This window comes from Parus major, chromosome 2, assembly GCF_001522545.3.
Source record: "Parus major isolate Abel chromosome 2, Parus_major1.1, whole genome shotgun sequence".
In the NCBI taxonomy this organism is placed as follows: domain Eukaryota; kingdom Metazoa; phylum Chordata; class Aves; order Passeriformes; family Paridae; genus Parus; species Parus major.
In genome coordinates, this window is record NC_031769.1 from 43,193,065 (window position 1) to 43,214,927 (window position 21,863).

General features: G+C 39.4%; 1 protein-coding gene across 1 annotated transcript in view; it reads left to right on the plus strand.

The window, feature by feature from the left end:
- Positions 1-8,226: 8,226 nt before the first annotated feature.
- TMEM108 (transmembrane protein 108) overlaps positions 8,227-21,863 on the plus strand; it is a 160,788-nt gene continuing 147,151 nt past the window's right edge. Inside the window, exons 1-2 of the mRNA XM_015617123.3 lie at positions 8,227-8,316; positions 15,942-16,080. The gene's annotated coding sequence lies outside the window, so the exon portion shown is untranslated. The remainder of the gene's footprint in view (positions 8,317-15,941; positions 16,081-21,863) is intronic.

A 21,863-nucleotide genomic window follows, 5' to 3' on the forward strand; every position in this document is an offset into this window, starting at 1 on the left:
CCATTTCTCTCTAATTAATTTTATTTTTGAATGGCAGCTTAGGAAAAATAAATTACACACTGAGGTACTACTTACACAAGTGCAAAATTCAGTAAACTGTTAATATTGTAAATTTGTTACAATTTTCTCTCCTCCATTATGTGCACATGACTTAAGTTGAAGCTCAGCACATTTCGGACATAATTTTGAGTCCTGAGGGAGCAAGGCTTAATACACTTCTTCCCACTTCATTATTACTAGATTATTGCTTTCTTATTCCACTATCTTAACTTGTATGACTTGACTGTTCAAATAGAAACTCATTGACTTGAAAATGAGCCCTGTTCAGTTGGCTCTACAACTTTTGCCTTAGAGGAGAATTTTTAATGATGTAAACCTTGTGAAACTGCAGATACTTGCATGGGAAGAGAAAAGAATGAGGCAAATATTTCCTCTTGGTCTTCAAGAGAAAAAGGGGTATGCAGGGAACACTGTATTTTTTGTTCCTATTAATTTTGCACATATATACACATTCACACTCAGACATAGTTTGGTGTCTATTCTGTGAATTCTAGGCATAGCATGGCACCCCTAGTGAGGGATTTTCCAGTCCCCTTGGGTTGGTTGTTTCAGGTGAGAGAAGCCCTGCTACTATCAGTCCAAGCTCAGCAGCTACCAGCCTGATTCCTTACACTGCTACCACAGGGCCCAGTGAATTCAAATTTCACAGCCTGAATACATCTATTTTCTTTCCAAGGATTGGCCTGTTGGCATACCAATGCATTGGATACTGTTAATTTCAGAGTGTGACCAATGTTCAGCCAAACACCTTGAAGTATGACACATTATGAACAAATTCACTCACATTTGGGACCCTCATTTTACTGAACACAAGTAAGAAGCATTTCTTCTTCATTCAAAGAACATTTGCTGACCCATCCTTTCCAGGAAAATCCTTATGTGACTCATGCAAATATCAGCAATTGTGCTATCTGCACTGAGTAACTTGTAATTACTTTAAAATCTAGACAAAGTGGATGGTGTGCTTGCCTTATTGGATGTTCAGAGGTGATTTAGCTTGCCAGTAGACTAAAGATCTGCTTACAGACAGACATCTGCAGATCTGTCAGTCTGTAGCTGCACCTGGTTGACAGTGGGAAGGTTATTATGAGTCCCTGAGGAATGACCTGATAGTGCATCACCTGAGCCCAGCACTCTCCCCAATGGGAAACCAGGGAATGGCACTCTTTAAGACTCCTCTCTCTGATCATGTCTGATAATAAATGTCAAAGTTGATTAATATAGCTAATTCATACACATTGAGATAAATATCCAAAGAATATCATCAGAACGGATGTGATAAATGTAGAATTTGTAGATTTGTATTGCAAAGCTATAGACTGGTCTTTCCAGAATTTTAGAAGAGTCAAACACTGAACCCACAGGAAACTGATGGGCAGTTTAGAAGGTTGGCCCTATGAAAATGGCTGAGAACCTTTTGCAAGCAGGGAAGAAAGCAACAAATGATAGAAATGGTAGGCAAAAGGGAGATGGCAAGGTGAATAGAAAACAGAGGGTTTTTTGTCTTGGAATATACTAAAAGAAAGGAGACCACTTGCTGACAATTATTTTATTTTTCCTGTCTGTGGAGTAAACAAAAATATCACACAATAAAAACAATCAAAAGAAATCAATATACTAGAACAGAATTCACCTTCAAGGTTTCCATGTAATACATACTTTTAAATTATTTTTTTTTCACAGAAAACAGACATATTTTATTCGTTTTGTCAATGCTCCACTTTTATTTTAATAATAAACAAAAGGCAGGTACATTGACCATATCTTCTATTTGACTGAAATACTTTCACACTTTAACTGGAAGTCATATTTTGACAAAATTCCTTCTTCTATTTCTTGAAAAAGAGAAAAAAAATACTGTTGTCAGAACATGGAAGCCATCGTGGAAACTGCACTGACTGGGGCATTTCCAGGAGTCACACCATCAGACAAATAATGTATTACTGAATCAAAACACAGCAGTATGTTTTGTGACCAAATACACTTAAAAATCTCTACAAAATGCTACTGTTTACATGGCTGAACTAATAGCCCCTGAAAAAGACTTATAAAACTGTTTTGGTAATGCAGTTGTTCAAATACTTTCATCCAGGTGTAAAGAAGAGATCCAGTAGGTTCTAAATGGTTATATTTACATAAAACCCAGAAATAACAGTGCCATGGTGGCAGAGGGATAGTTTTCTAATTGGATCAGGGACAGAGCAAACAATTTTAATCAGACATCTGTTTCTGAAGTCTCACTTCCTAGACTTGCAAGTTATATGACAATTAATTTTCAGTACAAAGTGTCCCAACCTTTGAGGTTGGAAACACGAATTTTCTATTCCTTACCTATTCCTTTTCTCCCTGAAATGCACAGAAGAATGTCAGAAGAAGACAAATAGCTCATCTTATTTTAGTCTTAATTTGGAGAGCTATAATAATGAATTAATCCAGCACCTCGCTAATTGGAACGTGATTGTAGTTTTAGATATTTTTACATTTAGGAATAAGAACTGCACTATCTTTTCAGGGGAACTTTAATATAACCCTTTGCAACTTACTGAAAGTCCTCACTGTATATATAATTTCTGCTTCTCAAAAATTATTTTACAAATAAATGCATCCATCCAAAAACTGTTGGTGATACTGTAAATCTGGACACAATAACTCCAAAGGAAAATAGATGCAATTTAGGAAGAAAAAGAAAGGAAAATTTTACTTTACCTGTGTTTACATGACAGATGGTGAGCACAATCTTGGGTAATCTGTTAGTCCTTGTGAGTGAAATCAATTAAGTTTAGAAAATCTATTTATTGCCAGGGAGATTAAAAAGTAATTATAGCAATTATAAAGAAATCTGTAAAGGTCCTAATTATATTGAAGCAATGAATTTAGTTTCTGAATAGGAGGGAGGTTCTAAGTACACAAGAAGTTTGTATCTTATCTGTTGTTTATTATGAAAATAGCAAGCCCTATCTTTTTAGTGTTTTGGTGATGATGTCTGGAAAGGCCACCTGTATTTTTTTTTATCACAATGCTGACACAATAGCAACATCCCTAACACCAGTTTATTAAAACCCAACTGCAGGATTAAGTATTTAGTTAAGAGCATTTCACAACAGATAGGAAAATAATATTTTATTTTTAAAAATAAAAAATAAATTAAAAAATAATATTCTTACAGCTTTTCCTGCAGTTGCTTTTAGTTTTATTTAGTTTTTAACTTGCACCATTAAAATAATATTTTTTTCTTTTTCTAAGAGCTGGGCATAAGGAGAATAATTTAATTTCCACACTAAGTTTCCATGTGATGTAAATCACCCGAGGTCTTTTCTGGAAAGCACATATTAAAACCCAGCCTAAAGCTGGTGGTGGAACGTTTCTGTTGACCATACAGACACAAACTAGGGAAACACCTAAAATGAAGGGAAAGTCAGGAACAACAGATCCCTGGAGTTTATGTGAAGATATATGGCTTTTTGAAGAGACTAAGGTATGTGTGGGGGAAGATCTTATCTGTCACTTGCTGTCTAGATTGCCTCAGCTTGTTCCCTGCTGTGGCACTAAGTCTGATAGAGACGGGGTAAAATGGAAATTAAGCCTCCACTGTTCTGGTGTGATGTGGCGACCTTTCAGGCACACAGCTCCCACCAGTAGTGATTGCTCAAGCAGGACCAGGAATTCCTTATGGGGAAGGGCTACTTCAAACTAGTTTTCTTTGTTGACATGTTTTTAAAAGTGCTTTTCTCTGTGCGAATTATTCTCTTTGTGCTGAACCAAAATAACAAATAACCCTAAGTTTACTTTCAGCTACCAGTGATCTTCCTCAAAAATGTTTCATTAAGGTATGGGTGGGGTATACACACATCCTCAACAGGTCTGGTTTTGAATAGTCTGTTCAGCACACTTACAAGAGAAACATCCCCATTCCAAAGCCTGATATGTAATATTTAGATACAGATTTAAAATAATAGTGGCAAGCTTTGGAAATGTTATATTTTAGTTTACTCTTTTCAGTGGTATACTCCATGCTCTTCTGCAAAATCCCATAGCAGCTACAGTCTTACCTAGTGAAAACTACTCTCAAAGTGTTTTGAAATCTCCTATAAACCCTAAGGTTTTTCCTTCCCTCTATGAGAACTTTTAAAGCATTAGTAGTTTTTTTTTTGTTTTGTTTAAGATTTTGTATTTTTAATACATTAAAATGTATTCCATCTTGCTTAATTAACTGCTTGGAGACTTCTGCTATGTTCATGCAACCAGCACAAGAATAACTTTTCCCTATAAACAGCTGCCTTTTTGAGAACCCAGCTCAATCAATATGCATCAAAATGAAATCTTTGAGCACTTTCCTAAGACCATTCAATATATGAGCATGTCTTATGTGTAAATGACTTTGGCATTCATAGCTGATCATCTTTTCCTCCTTCAGTCCTCTTTCTCTTTACAAATTCTGGGGAGCTATGAGATGCTTCTGAGAAACAAAAGAGCATAGAAAACCTTATGAAATTTAAGGTTTTTTTAAGTCTGTAGGCTTAACGTTGGATTTCCAGGACCATGTATAAACATTTAATTAAACAGTGCTCACTTCTAGAGCTGCTAGGTTTTTATAGCTTCTATATGCAGGAAAACACTTAGGATTCCTGAAAATCAGACTATTTAACTAAATATTTTATCATGGATTCAGGGACCCAATGTTAAGGGTAAGCATAAATACAAAACTACAGTAGTAAAAGAACACACCACTGCCTGCTGTTATCTGAACTCAAAATCAAAACTAAAAAAAATTAGAAAAAATATTTTTAAAGCTTGCTGAAATGGCTCAGGCCAATGTTGTGGTCCTGAATGAATGAAACTCCAATATTTTCCTTATTCTTTCCAGTACTTTTATTATTACTTTTATCAAATCTTTGTGAGGTCCTTCTTTCATTCTAACTCATCATTCTTAGCACATGCATAATTTCGTGACTTTGTAAAGACCTAGAGATGAATTAAATTTGAGATGAAAGAAAAAGAGATTAATAGTGAAAAGGAAAAAGCTTTCTCCTTTACAAAAGTGACTCAAATACTAGAGATTCACTGCCAGTGCTTTTATGAGAAGTATTTATGATCACAGATGTTTATAAGCCAAGACATTTTTGTAAAAAATCCTGCATATTTCAGGGATAGTTTTATGCATCTAAGGAACATTTTCTTAACAACTCATCTCCAGGTTTTATTTTTAGAGCAGTGCCACAATATTTTAGTATAATTTATTAAAAATTTAATATGCTGTTAGCTCTCGAGTTTTAAATGAAGCATGTAGGAGGAGAGGGATTACTACTGTACAGCTTCTGCAACAGGGAATAATTATAGTCCTAGAATATGAAGGGGGTGGAAAAATACTGTGTAATAAGTTGTGTATAGTTTTTCCTTTCAGTCACAGACTGATTCAGTTTTAGGAACTGCAAATCTCTCAGCTCCTGCTGGGTGTTGGTTAGCCACCAAGCAACTGGCCTACAGAGAAGAAATGGATACAGTCAGAGGACTCAGCTGAGGTTCCTCAGGGCTGTAGCTCTGACAGTTGACAGCTCAGTGCTCCTTGTGCACCTCATCCTGATCCTTTGAAGCTGATGGGGATCTATCAGGCTTCAGTTCTCTTGAGTGCTAAGGAATCCTTCAAGGACAAAGAATTCTTGCATATATATATATATATATATATATATACACACACACCCTTATTCATACTATTTTACAACTTCCATTCATTTTGCAAATATAAATTTCACTTTATGTCTAAACCAGTTCAATTTGGATTCTCTATGCACTAAAAATTCACATTTGTTTTTGTTTGACACTCCTTTTTTAAATAATTTCATTAGGTATAAGATGAATAGTGTCATGTGTTTTTACAAGTCCCATGAGGATTTTGAAAATTTCTTATAACTAGAGTTATAACATCAAAAATAATTTTGTTCCAATGAGAAAGAAACTCCAATTCTTTTCGTTTGTCCTTTATAATTACTTATGAATTACAGTGCCTCAAAGGAGCCAAGCTTGCTGGCTTTTGACCAGAAACAAGTCATAATTTCTCAGCAAAGTGTAGATCTCTGAAGTGACTGAACTTTAGTCTTCTTCAGGAAATATCTTTTAACCTGTAAATATCTATTGCTGGCTAGTTAAACAAACTGCCTTAAAATGGTTAGCCTCGGTATGTAAAACATAGGCAGACAAGTGATTTTTCTTAAACATGGTTTCCATACGTGGTTTGAGTGAACCCTGGGTTAATGTTTTCTTAGCAGCTGAAATTTCCTCTGGAACTGTATTAAGCAACTATGGAAGAAAAAGCTTTTACAGAAGAAAAATTATTTTTAAAGTTTAGCAGAATTTATGGACTTTCTGCCAAACAAGCCCCCTGTCTGGAGCAAAGGTGTCTATTTAACTTCAGGCTGTTGCTTTTTTCTGTATAATGCATCAGGGAGATTAGGCAGAGCGACACTACTTGTCTCTTTGACTATGACCTAGAGTATCCACAGACTGGCAGACACAATAGAGGCTGCCCGCCTGGGAAACTCTTCTCATACCTATTTGCTCATCATACAGGAAGGTGAAAATTTTACACTTCCTAGTCAGTAATAGGTTACTCTGTTATTACAGCTTCATTACCATATTTAACCTAATTATTTAATAGTTGTACTGTGATTGAAAACATAACTGCAGATGTTATTTGTTGGCGTATGACATGGATTCAGCCATTCATGCAGCAACTTGAAGGAAATATTGGGCAAAAGAAGAAATAGGAAGGGAAAGCCAGAAAAACACAACAGTGGTTGGTTTTGCACTAACAAAGTAAAATCTCAGTGAATCCATCGTTTCAATGTTGGTGATATTTCACCAGCAGCAACGCTTTCTTTAATTGGAAGGAAGTCTTCAAAGATTGTAAGGCCTGTTGAGTGAAGTGCTGATGGGGAGATCTTGTTTTGGCCTTTCAGTGTTGAAAAGGGGGCTTATAAAAAAGATAAGAACAAAGTTTTTAATTGGGCCAGTTGTGATAGGACAAGGGGTAGTGGTTTTCATCTAAAAGAGGTGGGTTCAGAGGGTGGTAAAACACTGGCACAGGTTCCCCAGAGACATTCTGGACACCCCATTCCTGGTAACATTCAAGGACAGGCTGGACAGAGCTTGGAACAACAACCTGATCTATTTGAAGTTGTCCCTGCTTGATGCAGGGGGGTTGGACTAAACGACTTTTAAAGGTCCTTTCCAACCCAAACCATTCTGTGATTGTTCTATACATCAGAAGCTCTGTGTACTACTTTGTACTTTTAAGTCCTAAATTCCTGACACACTCAACATTTCCACTGAAGTAATAAGAAATAAAAAGTAAGATAGCCTACACTGTCAGAAGACAGATGTAGTAGGTTTGTATTGGATGACAATAATTACATAGCAATAGCAAACCTAAGGGAAAATGAGGTAACCGAAAAAGGTAGGGTTTTCACATCTATTGGTTCATACAGAAAAATACCAACCAATAATGATTGTGGCTAATGAGGGGAGAGGAAGGAAGGCTTAAAATTTTTAGGAAGCAGCAGTGCTTTGGGTAAGGCATTGAACTGGATTTTAGATCTGCACTTCCGAGGCTCAGTTTCTCTTGGAGCTGCCACACTGATTCTCTACAAACGTTCCCTTGCCTGCGGGATAAATCCTAACTCATCAGCAGCAAATTATCTCTGGAGGTCTCTTCAGCCAGGCTCAAACCTGTAAGAGTTGCCCTGGCGGCACACGAGCCCCGGTGTAAATGAGTGGTAAAACACTGCCAGAATGTCTAACAACCCACTGCTCGCAGCGGAAGGGGCTGTAAGGAGCGAACCTCTGTGGCAGCCACCTGTAATTTCACCGTAACGCCGTACTCCTGCCAACAGCTTCTGCCGCTCATTTAACCTGTCTAGCCCGGCCCCGCTAAACCCCGGGCTTCCCCTCTCGGCGCAATCACGGCTAACCCCCTCCTCCCAGCCCCGGAAAGACCCTGCCCCTCATCCCTGTGACAGCCGCTGCCGCAGCCGCCGCTCCTCATTTACATTCGCCGCCCGCGCCTCGCCCGCCGCCGCCGCTCCGCGCCCCCGCGGCGGGGCCGCCGCCTCCCCCGCCCTGCCGCAGCCAGGGACCCTGCCCGGGGAGGCCGGGCCGGCCGAGCCCCGCCCGCCGCCGGGCCAGAGCAGCGGCAGCAGCAGCGGGTGCCGGTGGATGCCCGGCAGCAGCTCCAGCTCCAGCTCGCTCCGCAGCGCAGGGGAGGTGAGCGGGGCTCCGCCGGCGGGGCGGGGGCTGCGCGCTTCGGTTCGGCGGCACCAGCTCCGGAGCGAGGGTGCCAGAGGGATGGGGCGTGAGACGCGTTCGCATCTCGGTTTGTTTTCTTGTTCTTGTTTCGTGAGAGATGATCTGAAGTGTCAGCAGCCTGATGGTTTTTGCGCCCGTAGTTTAAAGAGCAGTGCGTTGTAACTGCTTCTGCAGCGTAGTGAGCTCGGTTACATGTGAATAAGCAGTTTTGGGGGTAGGCACGTAGTGAAAATAGCGTGTGGTTTATTCCCACTCTTTTCGAATGGGTGGCAGCTGCGAGGGAAGGTGACATTAGTATCTACCGTTGCATGAAAAGCATCGTATCTCGTGTAGAAGGCAGGATTTAAAATTCTTTTTTGTTTTTCAAGCAGGAACTATCAGGTGCTTGTCATGACCAGTTTGCAGAGATGCATATTGGTGATAAACAGCTAAAGGCACGGCACTGCTCCATATCATAATGAACTGGGAGCCTGTGGCTTGTATGTTGTATTAAAAGTAGAACAGTGCATGAAAGACGGCATTCTTTTTTAAAGATGTCTTGAAGTGTAACCACAGAAAAAGCCTGTTGTAGTAGTGATAGGCAGTTTACTAGAGACAGCCGTCATATATTTCTCTCATATAGTAGGAGGGGCCAGATGACTGGTTCAGCAAAATATTTTAAAGCATAGATTGCACAAATGGTTGTAACAGAGATAAAAAAACAACTATGGGTAAGTAATTAAGGATTGAACAGACTTATACAGGAAAAATTGGGAAGAATATTGAACTCTGCAATGAATAAATGGCCATGCTTGTGCAACAGAACTACAAAATATATACTGTATCAGAGAAAATTCACCTGTCTCAACTGCAGAAAGCAGTGAGGCACTCAAGGTCTATGGAGAAAGTCCTTTATATGAAGAGGTTGCTGTGGAAAAAGCCAGTAATTACAGCAAGTAGGATCAGTTCCTCTTTATCCTATTGACAATTTAATGTTTAAAAATGACCCTTTGACTGCCTGAGAAGGTAAATCAGCAGTGAGAATGTGCTTTTGATGACTGAGGGTGTCATTTTACACTTGGCCTTTATTATTTGGGGGGTGTGTGTGGAGAGAGGGGAAAGTGTGCAAATCAGTAGATTAAGGAATGCAATTCAAAAGAAAAAAAAATAAAGCAATCATTTTCTGCTGCTTTGCAGCACTACCTCTGGAAGGCAGATGCAACTGTTCAAGTCTATGTTAAGTTCTGACTTTGATGTTTGCAGAGTGATTTTAACCAGGTAATTTGTAGGAATAGATAACAGTATAGTAACAGTGACACTATCTGTATCTGAAGATATTCTAGGGATTAAAAAACTTAACTAGACCTAGAAGTACACATGCAAGCAGCTGGCCATTGCTGACTATGCTGTTGTCCCAGAGTGACCTACTCCCTTCTAGTTTATGTCAGACTTACTGTAAGTCATAATCATAAAGTAATAACTTCATGCAGATGCAGTGAGATTATTATGCTAAATTTCTTACCAGCTATTCTGATTATGGTGGACCACGTTAATCAACTGTGTGAACACCAGTTACTCCTTTAAAAAAAACCAAATGTTACTTCTGAGGAATTGAAAACTGCAGAAACATCTTTAATCCTGTTAGAACTGATGGACTTTGTTCTATCCTTGCAAACTGATGTTCCTTAGACTAATGCCAGGTATGGAATAGTTTGAACTTTTGTCTTTCCACTGGGGAGATTAAAGAAAGAGGGAAGCCAATTACAAGTGTTACAATGGTAGAGATGCAATTATGTGATTGCACCCTGGATCTGCAGTTATAACAACCTAATGTAGAATAAAACTAAACTCAAGGTTTTTATTGACAAAATCTTTTATTTCTGCTAATAAAATGGATGTGTCAATATACTGCTGACATATCTGCAGTATTGTGCATACATTAAAGATATTTTATGTGTTGTCACTGCCTTTAAAAGTTTGAAAACACTGGGCAATCTTTCCTCTCCTGGCAACAGGAGGCAATATTCCTAAGTGCTTGTGCCGTAGCATCTGCTCTGGTGCTGCCTTCCACTGGAGGTCTTGCCATGGCTGAGTGTTGCCTTAGCAGATAAGCTGAATCAGCACAGATTGCATTTCTTCACAGCCTGCAGCTCCCCAAAGCAAGAGCTCAGCTAAGCCAAATCTCTCAGTGACCATGCAACAGACCTCAGTTGTATCAACAAAAGCCAACCAACTCCTGCTCCAGTCTAGCTCACTGGATTATAGGCAGACCAGAAGTTTTGGCCATGCTGTAAATTGGATTAATCAATTGCCAGGTAAATAGAGGCAATTAACGTAATAAATAGTCTATGTGTTTGCAAATAATTTATTCTTGTCAGAGTTAGTGGATCTGAGTGGAAAGCTTTCCCAGACTTTTTCCATTACATCGTTGCTTGTGCAAAATATGAACTGGTATGCCTGGCAGTATACTTAGCAACTAAAATACTAAACAACTAAATACTAAACAACTAAGTTAATTGATAAGCAACATATGATTTTTTATGAATAGATACTAAATTTTTGCATCCAAAACTCAGCTGTGTTGTGGAGCACAACTAAAGACAATATGGTGTCTACAACAGATCTCCTTTGAGTGATAGGGAGACTATGATACTGAATATATTTAAGGCTTAAAATCAGTAGAAATTAAAGTGAACCAAAAATATTCTTATTCCCTGAATTATTTCAAAGAAACCACTAGACACAGTTCCTGTGGGGTAACTATGAGTGACTCATCTGGAGACATGTGCTGACCACAGTAAATATACAAAATAGGAAGAATGAAAATCTCAGTTAAGTTTTTAACTTAACATCCACAAAGAGAAAGCTTCATAATTAACTCTCTTGTCTGACTGAAGACTGAGTTGTTCTTCAAAAGAAACAGGACTTAGCCTATGTTGCAGCTTTGGATCTGCTTTGTACTCTGTTATAAATAAATATTTTCAGACTTTGAGTTTAAGATACTAGGACTCAGAATGGTGAGGTTAGAGGTGTTATCAATAGATGATTAGTAACAGGAGTGTGGTAACTGTTGACATGAGGAGTGATGTGTGTAGGAAAGAATGACCTATGTCTTGCTCCTGGCTGATGGAGTAAATGAATTATGCAGAACACTTAGCTACCTCTTTGGACAAGAACATGATACATCTCTGCTTGGTACTGAGTAAACCTTGCCTTGATGATGATATATGTAATCCATAGGTAAAACACTCATTGTGACCTTTGGTTTGCTGATATCATTCCCTGAAAGAAGTGTATGAGTTGGCATGCTTGCCAGTTTTCCTTTAAAAAGCTCTCTGGAGCTGGGTAAGGGTCCAACTTGTTCTTTATTATGGCAGTGAATTGTCTATGCTTTCTCTTAATTCTTCTGCATCAGAAAAGCAGGTTTTATCCAGTGTGCTGGGAGGCTGAGGAATAGATTTGCTAAAAATTACCTTGGCAGTCACCATTTGGGAGCATGATATAAAGAGCAAGACATAAATGTAATTTTACAAGTGGGTAATGCATGAAATGCTGGAAGTAGGAGTACAGATCTTGCTGCAGGCAGCAGTGACCACTGGAGCTTTTCTCCTAAGAAAAGCACAAAAGGAGCTGCATGATTCTTACAATAAGAAGCATCTCTAATATCTTGGTACATTTTCAAAGTAATTTCATCATCAGTCCATTCCATCTGTGAAGTGTGGAGACCTCAACTGAAATTCCTGTACCACTGTTCAGGATCAACTTCTTAATTTGGCCAGGTCAGTAGCATACTATGGTGAACCTCTTTTAAAAAAGAGTTAAGTAAATTTGGGAACAGAGCTCTGTTTACACAGTCATAGAATTGCTGAGGTTGCAGGGAACTCTGGAGGTTGTGTAGCCAACCCTTTGCTCAAAACATCTAGAGCAGGTTGCACAGGACTGTATGCAGGCTGAATTTTGAATGTCTCCAGTCTCTGGGGTTGGAGATTCCACTGCCTCTCTGTGTCACCTGTTTCTGTGTTGGACCGACATCACAGTAAGGGTTTTCTTCTGTTTAAATGTGGTTGCTTGTGTTTTCAGTTGTGCCTGTTTCATCCTGTTCTTTCAGTGAGTCCCTGAGAAGAGCTTGGCTTCATCTTCTTTGCTGTCCTTTCTTTGTCACATGGGCATGCCCCTGGTCTCTGGTTAGCTTGTCCACTGAGAGTCCCAGGTCCTGCTCTGCAAATCCATTTTGCTAGCCAGCTGCCCTCCAACCTCTGCTGGCACACAAGGAGGGAGAGGGCTAAACAGAAAGGTGGGAAGAAGAGAAAATGACAAAGGAAAAAGAGTAGGAGATGTGGTGGGAGGTGGGTGGGAGTGTGCAGAGGAATGCAGGCATCTGGAGACATTATGCTGGTTTACCTCAGCCCCATTATAGTGCTATTGAGGGAAGACCACATGTCAATCCACAAGTGCTTTTATGCCCGGTAATTTAAGCAGGATTTAATGCATCCTGTTGTTATAAACAATGACTTTAGTATGACTCAACAAGGATGTGTGAGTTTTTTTCTCTGGGGTTGGTGCACAGGCTTCCAGGGCAGCCAGGAATTTTCAATGGTCTTTGCAATGCCATAAACTGTGATGTAATAAGAGGTTTGGCTGGGCAGCTCACTGCCTTAGTAAGCTGTCTGTTAAGGCAGACTTTTCCAGAAATGGCCTTTCAGTAAAACATCATGATGCCTAAAGGAACAACAATAGTTTTGTGACAAGCCACTAGTATGATACGTTAGTTGTGGATGACATGGGTGAGAGAAGCCTTCTGTGGTCACTTATAGGATCACTAGCATTCCTATTTTAATCCAGTGGTAGTCCTCTAGAGTAGATGATGCAGGACTACATTTAGGTACTACATCCTTTATGGTGGTTGTAAAAATGGAGGTTCTGCAATAAGGTAGATTCTGGTGTTTCATAACACATGTACACTGGAGCATAGAATTCCTTGGTGTTTGGAAATCACACAGGCATACTGGGAGTCTTTCCTAGCTCAGAAGTAGTTGCTTTTCCTTATCATTATTCCACATCCACTGTGAACAGGTCACTCAAAGTCAATGGAGCAGTATCTGTCCACCCTTTGTACTTTCGTTTTTTCTTCCAGAAGATTGAAAGTTGCCCAAGAAACATAAAATACAGTTTTCCTTTTCAAAGTCACCAGAGGTATGATCCATGTGAACCATGCTAAGGTGTCAGAACAACGCCATCAAAATTCTCTTTACCTGCATCCAGGCACATGACAAGGCCTATGTCCCAGATGTCCCTTTTCTTAACCTGCTGCCTCTTTCTGCCGAGTCAAGTGGTCCCAGTCCTTGTTTCAGTGAGGCTTCTCTTTGGCCCACCATTCAAAGAACAGCAGCTGCTCACTTCTGTCTGAACCCTGCTCTTGCAGGGTGTTTTTTGCTTCTTGGTGTTACAGGGAAACAGATTGATCACAAAAAGACTTGCTGGCCGCCTCTCCTGACCTACAAGTCCTGGTCCATCCAACAGGTCTGAGATGGCAGGAGGGTTTCATGTGTTCAGACCATATTTACTTATTTGAAGGTATTTGACATTATGTTTGATTTGTATTCTGAAAGAGTCACACAGTATTATGCCAAAATCCTAGCATTAGCATGGTGTAGCAATTGTAATATATAGTGGAATTTCAATGCAAGCTGCTTCCCCATGTCAGTCTCTGCATGCTCCACTGTCATGAAGGTGGATTTTTATTTTTTTTTTCTAAGTAGAGAGGTCCAAAACCATGGGTTGAATACAAATATAGCCTGCAAATGTTCAGATAACCTGCACAGTGTGGTATTTTTTCCTAGCAGTTTGCATTGTGGTGCTTAATTTGCAACAGTGGGTGTTGTATTTTTTCCCCATGTTAGGTCATGACTGACATTTTATCCAGTACTTCTGAAGGACAAACCTTTTACTTCACAGACACCAAGTCCTGAAACTTGTTGGAAATAAAAGGAGAGCCTGCATAATGTTATTATTTGGAGATTCAAAATCAAGGATTCTAGGGTAATTGTGTGGGACCTTTCAGATCTGAGATCTGTCTGCATCAAGGCAGAGATAGATGCTTTAAAACATGTCTCAGGGTAGCAGTTTTTTCTGGCTCCATCAGGAATTTTAGGTTTGAATAGCAATCAAATCAGATGTAACGTGTGCCATCAGTGTGTGACATGCAGGGATGGGGCAGCTTTGTGTGCCATCCTTCATGGTGAGAATTTACATCAGGATGTAAGGCTACAAGTGGTTCCTAAGTGTCACCAGTTATGATTTTTGGGCATTCTGACTTAAGTGAGTTAATTTTCAATTTTCCATAATTAAAAAGGGAGGAAAAGAGTGGGCTACAGAGGATATGTATGCTACAAACCACATATACACAAAGCTATACTAACCTTTGAAATACTCATAAACAATTTCTGTGGAGATCACGGAGGGTTTTTAAGCAGCAGGAGCCAAATGGAAAGCAGCAAATATGCATTCCCTTTTCTGTGCTGTGGTGCTGGAGCCAGGAGTGTCTGGTGAAATCTCATAATGAAACAGTTGTTTGAGCAGTTGAATACAGCTCAGCAAAGCAGCTCTTGAACTAACACGGCTGCCTGTCTGCCAGTAAACAGATAATTACACTTGGTTGTTTAATTGAACTTTCATGAAAACTGCAATATGGTTTTTGTAAAATCCACCATGAGAATGTGTTCTGCTTGTGGATCCTGCATATAGGGATCAAGATATTGGGGTGGGGTGTCAGCTAGAGAGGTAATGCTCTATATGCTGAACAACCTGCAGTGGGGTGTCAAGCATCTATAAGTGACTGCCTGATAGCTTTCATAGAGGAAAACTATACTGTATAAGCAGAGAAGCTGCTGCTTGGTTTCCACAGGTCCTTTTGTTTCAAATGACCAAATTTAGATACCTGGAAGGCACTGCAGCTCTGGATATGTTTGAGGAATGTCACTGAGATTCCTTGAGTAGTTTAAAAAAAAAAAAAAAAATCTATGACTGAATTTTTCTTATGTCCCACTAATTAATTTTGTTCCTGAAAACCACTGAACAGTGTCCAGGGACACTTTTGGGGAAGGTTTTTTCTTTATTATTACCTTGATTGCTGAATATAAATCTTGGCCACTCTGTCAACCTCCAGTTTCTCAGATCAGAAGCATGCTTATTCTGAAACTAGTATTTAAATTGAATTTAGTCTCTTTCCACAAGACTCAACCTTTAACAGATAAATTAACAAAGAAAATGACAATTCAGAGATGCAAGCTGTGCCATGTTTTTTTGTTAAGTGTTTGAATTTCATAAAATTAGGAGCATGTTGTGAAATCTGTAGGATATGCACATATGGAAGGTGACAGTCTGGAAAGTCTGAATCTGCAAAGAAATCCTAAAGAGTCTTCTACTTATACTCCCAAAAATCAATAACCTACAGAAACAATGTGGTCTGTAATCCATTACACTGAAAGCTCTGGAGAGCAATAGGAGCCACATGGCACAGTGCCACATGTATTTAAATTGAATGCCTTATAAAATGAGATGAATAAACATCTTGGAATAACACTCCCACTTCTGTAAATTTGCAGGTTGCACCAGCTGGCAACCTGGGCTGGTAAAAAATAAGAAAGCAAGAACCTGGTAGAGTTTTGAGAACCAGGAAGGTCTGAACCAATGGACTGTATGGATATAGATATGTTTGAAGGCATCTGCTCTTCCCATTACAAGGTAAGGCACAAATGGATTTCTCTGCTGGTTCATGTCTCTTCATTGCAGTGCAACTCCCTTTTGTGGCACTGCACAAGATAATAGTGGAGGTGTTCTCCAAAGCTTGTTCAGCCTAGTGGCTGACTGCTACTAACTGTGGCCAGTTATTAATAACATAAATGGATGATATGCAGACCCAAAAAAGCCTGAAGTTTCAAAAGCCAATGATAAATTTGGATCCTCAGGGCCTGTAAAATTTGAAGTTTTATTATATGAAGTATCTGTTCAGATTTCTCTACAGGTTGTCTATTTTTAACATGTGCTAATAGAAGACCTTCCTGCTCACCTAAGGCATCTTTTTTATGTGCTTATTAATTACTGTAGATTGAAGTAGACTTGAAACCTGTACATAGTGTAGCAGCTGATCAGGAGAAAAGGTCTCTAAACTGGATGCCAGAAAATGTCTCTGTCTGGAGATGCCAGTTGTGCTATTTTCTTTGTACAGTTTCAGTGTTTCACTTTCTGGATTATTACATGGTTTAAAACATGCTTAATTTTCCTTCCTCCCCGCTACCAGTAAAAATAATTACTTATTGGTCTAAGCTGAAGGTGGTGGAGAGCTTGATACATTTGCTGGGCATCTTTTGTCTGATGCCCAGATACACTTTCATTTACTCTGAATGTTTACTGAGTTGTTTTTAGGGAAAAAACACAGCACAAAACACAGATTTTCAAAAAGCGACTTGAAACTGGTAGAAATGCTTGAGAAATACATGAACTGAACTTGTTTTAAAGTAAAATTTCTCATTTTTGAGATGATGTAGCTCTTCATGTTTGGGGAGCAGATATGTGGGACTTCTTCATATTTTAACAATTTGGATCAACCCAAGTTTGCTACAAAGCAAATGCAAAACCATACCAGCTCTGTGTTACTCAGGGGCTCAAATCAGGCAGCTGAGCAGTTGGAAAAAGAGGCAGCTGCAACTGGGCTTAGCTGATCTCTGCTTTAACCCACAGAGGCGGAAGAGAGGACATTCAGCTCTAGTCAGTGCAACAACTAATTTCTCCATTTTCACCAGCCAGTGTTAAATGATAAGGGAACAATCCTGTGCAGTGCACTTCCATTGCTTCTATCCTATATAGATATGCCCACCAGTGTTATCAGTCTGCCATTTCCACAAGTGTGAGATAACCAGTCTCCTCCTTTTGTGGAAGAACTAAATTGGAGAGGTGGGGAATGTAACAGACTGTGGCACTGCCTCCTGTAGATACTGGGGGGGCTCCCTTACATGCTGAAATAACAGGAATGTCATGTATAAAGTATTCAGAAAATACAAAGATAAGCAATAGCAAATACAACTTAAAGGAAAAACACATTCAAACTCTCAAGTACTTGAGACGTTCCAGTAATTTTCCACAACTCTTGTTAGGAAGGAATGTACAGAGATCATAAAAAATCTGTAGGATCTAGTCTAGATAGCAGACACTTCTCTAGAGAGTTTTATTTCCTCTACCAGATAGGTGTGTAACCCCTGGTGTCCACACTCAAGTGGCCCAGTGGAATCTGTATTGCCACCAGTTGTTGCCAGCTCCCACAAATAAAAATTCCTGTCTGTGCTTTCTTGTTTGAACACCTTTACACAAGGTGTATGCAGGGGGGGCGGGGAATGACAGCTTTGGTTCTGCATATGTGAAGGGACAATGCCATTTCCTGTGCCACCTTGGCTGCTTTAGTCATGTCCTTTTCTGGATCAGAGCTTCTGGGTTTGTGCTTCTTGGCACAGCAGGGAGCCCAGCCTTGGACAGGGCCTCTGGCTGTTGCGTGGCAAGTAATCCTTCCAAATAGGATTTGCATTCTTGCAGCAGCCGTTCTGGGGATAGAGAGTGAATACATGGAGGCAAATTGTGCTTACTCAGACATAGCTCAAGCCCAGCCATTCAGAACACCAGTCGATGACAGAGTTGCACACAAATTGAGTATCTGAAAAGAACTTGTACTAGTGGCTAAGAAAAATGTACAGGGTCAGAGTATTCTGCAGTGTCCTAGTTAACTGGATTTATTGGTGCTGCTTCACAGCAGAAATGTTGTTAGAGCCCCAGAGTTGCTTTGTTACTTTTCATTTGCCAAAGGCTGTCGTCCCTGCAGTGTTGCTGTGTGGAAATGTGAGCTTGCAACTCGGCTACCTCTGTGAACAGTCTTGGTCTTCACCTAAAACTTCATTGCTCTTTCAGTGCTGTGCACTTCTTGCTTTTAAAGCTTCTGAGATGATCTACCATAGTGACTCCCAGATTGGTATTATTTTATGTAGTATAGTTTATATAGTATATGTTGCTTAGTGATTCTTGATGATAGCCTGCAGCTGCTGGATAGAATAAATAACTGGAGGTAATAGTGGCTTAAATCAAAGCCAGAGTTTGAATTCCTGAGCTTTTAAATGTGGTTTATTTGTGGGCATTATTCTTGTTGGCCGTTTGGCTGTGTTTATCTGGTTTTGGCTGAGAAATTATTGATACACCAAACAAAGCTTAGGAACTGAAGGAGAAAACGACCTTCTGGTTTATACCCAGCACGGATATTCCAATATTACAAGAAGCTATGAGTTTCAGTTAATATTCATTTCATGAAAATGAAAGCCTGAAAACCTCTGAAAAGTCCTAGATTAGAAAAGTTAAAAACTGAATAAACATTTTCTTCAGCTCATCCAAATATTTTGTAGTTCGTTTTGTTGTGGGTTTTTTGTTTGTTTGTTTCCTCTGTAGAACATAAGGATGTGTTTTTGCTCCATATAGAAGAACTGGTGATTTTTAATTGAAACATTTATTTTTAAACTAAGGATAGCTGAATCAAAATGTGTTCACTTTGCTAGGAGTTTGCTGTCTAGTGAGACTTCCTTATATTTAAATTTAGAAAAAAATCTTTTGCTAATGACTTAGTCCTGTCTTTTTCCTTTCTGGTGCACTGAATATTATGTTCCTTTTACTGATCACTTTTCTAGTCGTGCTAAGGCACCCCAGGCCTTGATGAGGCCTCAGTTGTCTGCATACTGTGTTGGGTCCCACATAAACTGCAAATGCATCTTTCTGCAAAAAAGTATATGATCAAAGAGGTGAGAAAGATTAGATGGGTATGATTCAGGAGCATAGGGACAGTGAGACATTTTTGATCAGCATGGTAAGCAGTGCCTTCAGGAACCTGCAGGCAGCCATTTACATATACAGCTCTGTAGCCTTGAGGTGATGGTGTTTCAAGGTGGTGGAGAACCAAGGCATTTCATCCATTCAGGTGGGGAAGGATCCGAAGATTTGCACATTGTCACATAGTACTCCCTCTATGCTGATTTCATTTGAATAAGAGCAGTTTGATTTAAATCAGCTTGGAAATGGGAGCCGATTTTTGGCAGTGGGGGGAAGCCTTTTCCTTTTGGAAGTGAATGTGACATATAGCTTGCCTGTCCTACTGTGTAATTTGTCCTGACATTTGCTGGCACAGTAAGTTCTTACTAACTGCAGTGACATTTGCCCTGTGTGACATAATTCGGAACACTTTTCATAGTACTTCCACTTGAACTGAAAGCAGCCAAACTGTCTTTTCTAATTTCAGCCCTCTTGATCCCTTTTCCCCAGTGATAAGTTCTGCCTTGTAGTGTTTCCCAGTGCTGCCTGAAGTAAAAAGATGAGATAGCAGCTAGCAACGCCAGGTTTTTCCCTCAAGAGCATGCTAGAAGTCACTGATCCTTTGCGAGCTACATCCTGAAGGAGTTAGCTTCATAAGTCAGCCCTTACAAAGCAGACATTAAGATGCAGAAATAAAAACAGAGCCTCCTAATAATCAGGTCTGTTTGTTCTTGCTTCTACTACTACTAACGCTGGTCACTAGTCACAGAATATTGTATTCAAAATCTGTCAAAAGCAAAATTATATGAACAAAGATCACAGTCTAAACTCACAAAAAGCCTTTTTTTTGGTTTTGATGGGGAATTGTTTCAACTTTGTTTTTAATTTGTTTCCAAATGGAAAGAATTCAGCATTCTTTAGTAAAGAATACCTAAACACTTGTTGCTTATTCATTTATTCAGAAACATGTGAGATGCAGCAGCTACTTCTTTGATGATTAGGTGGAAAATAAAGTTGTTTTGATAGCGTTTTGTTCATGTTGATGACACAATGTACACAATTCACTCCACTTGATGATCTGGCCCTGACAAGTTTGATTACTATTTCTAAGAGTAAATGACAGTGCATCTTTCAGGGCAGTAGACAGTGGGAAAGAAAAGTCTCTTGGGTACAGTTAAATGTTGTCAAGTGTGGTGGGTAATTCACCAGTAAGTGAAGTAAGTTTGGCATTATGGTCCTTGTTCAGTATCTGGTATGGAAAAATAAACTGGTGTACTGTGTAAAATCAGACTGTGAAATCTGATAAAAAGATAAACTATCTATGAGAATAATCTGGCTGTGCAGGATGTCATAGTCCTCTGGTTTCTCACCAAGCATAGAAATGAAAGCTGGGAGACTTTCAGGTATTTAATTACTCAGCCTCTGGTTCCTTGCAATCCATAATGAGCCATAGTTTTGAGGACAACCTTGTATCAGCTCTGTGGGATGGGGAAATACCCTTATCCCACCGCCCCCCCATACAGATGGCCATTGAGATTAGCCCAGGATCATGCAAAGCAAAGAACTAAATTCCACTTCTAAAACTAAGCACCAGACCTGGCTATGCTCTTGTATTCGTGGGCTGATCTTTCTGCAGAATGACTGGGCCATACCACACCTGTCCTCAGGTTCAGGAGGTAAATTGCAGCTGTGCATTTCTAGGTCAGATTTAAAGTGAGTAAAAAGGTCACACTTCAACTCTTTGCTCTTCAGGAAGAGAACTGAAAATAGTAAATGGAGTACAGAGAGCTACAGAAATTCAAGAGAGACTCAGTTTTCAAGAAGCAGGCCACACTGAACTTTTAAATTCTAATCTGTCTGCAAAGGTGAAATTGCAGCTGAGATAGCATCACTTTGTGCTAAAGAGGTCCCTATAAATGAAGATCCTCATACAAGAAATTAAATCAGTACAGAAAATCTATACAAGATGACTTGTGTATTTGTTTTTGTATCTGTGCTATTAACTGCATGTTAGACTACTAGAAGTGAATCTTTAAAACATCTATTTGTGATTTGACCTTTTCTTTTTTTTGTTTTTCTCTTGTTTTTTATTCCTCCCTACATGCATGTGGTGTTTGCTTAGATTTAGTTAGATCTTAAACTGCTTAAAAGCAAGCCTTTGCAAAAGCAAAGGCAAAGTAACATTCTTTTTAAAAACCTGTCTTTTGGCATTTAGTGTGCCAGCAGCAGTGCTAAGAAGTCAAGGAAATGCCTGCAAATAGGAAGGCAGAAGCACATCAAGTGAAGTTTCACAAGTGCAAGCCAGCATCCTGTTTTGCAGCTAGTTGGGGATGTTTATGGCTGTGAAAAGCTTGCTGACTGCCGAGTTGTTGAATCAAAGTGCTTAAAAAGCCAGGAAAGATTGTGACTTCCAAATGTTTTGTAAAATCCTGTTTCCAAGCATTTCAGTGTGGGATTCAAAGTTAAACTGTTGGCTTCTTTCTAAATGTGTACAGGCTTGGGAAACTGATATATATGATAGACTATGTCAGAAGGAGGCAGAGTGGTGGTGTTTTGCTAGAAAATGAGATAAAAGATTATCTGAACATAGTCTTACCTGCAGGTTCTCTTTGCATGGCTTTAGCTAATTTCCTAATTATTCACCTTGAATATTTCCTTTGGTTCAAAGGAGTAATAGCTTGATTTTGGGA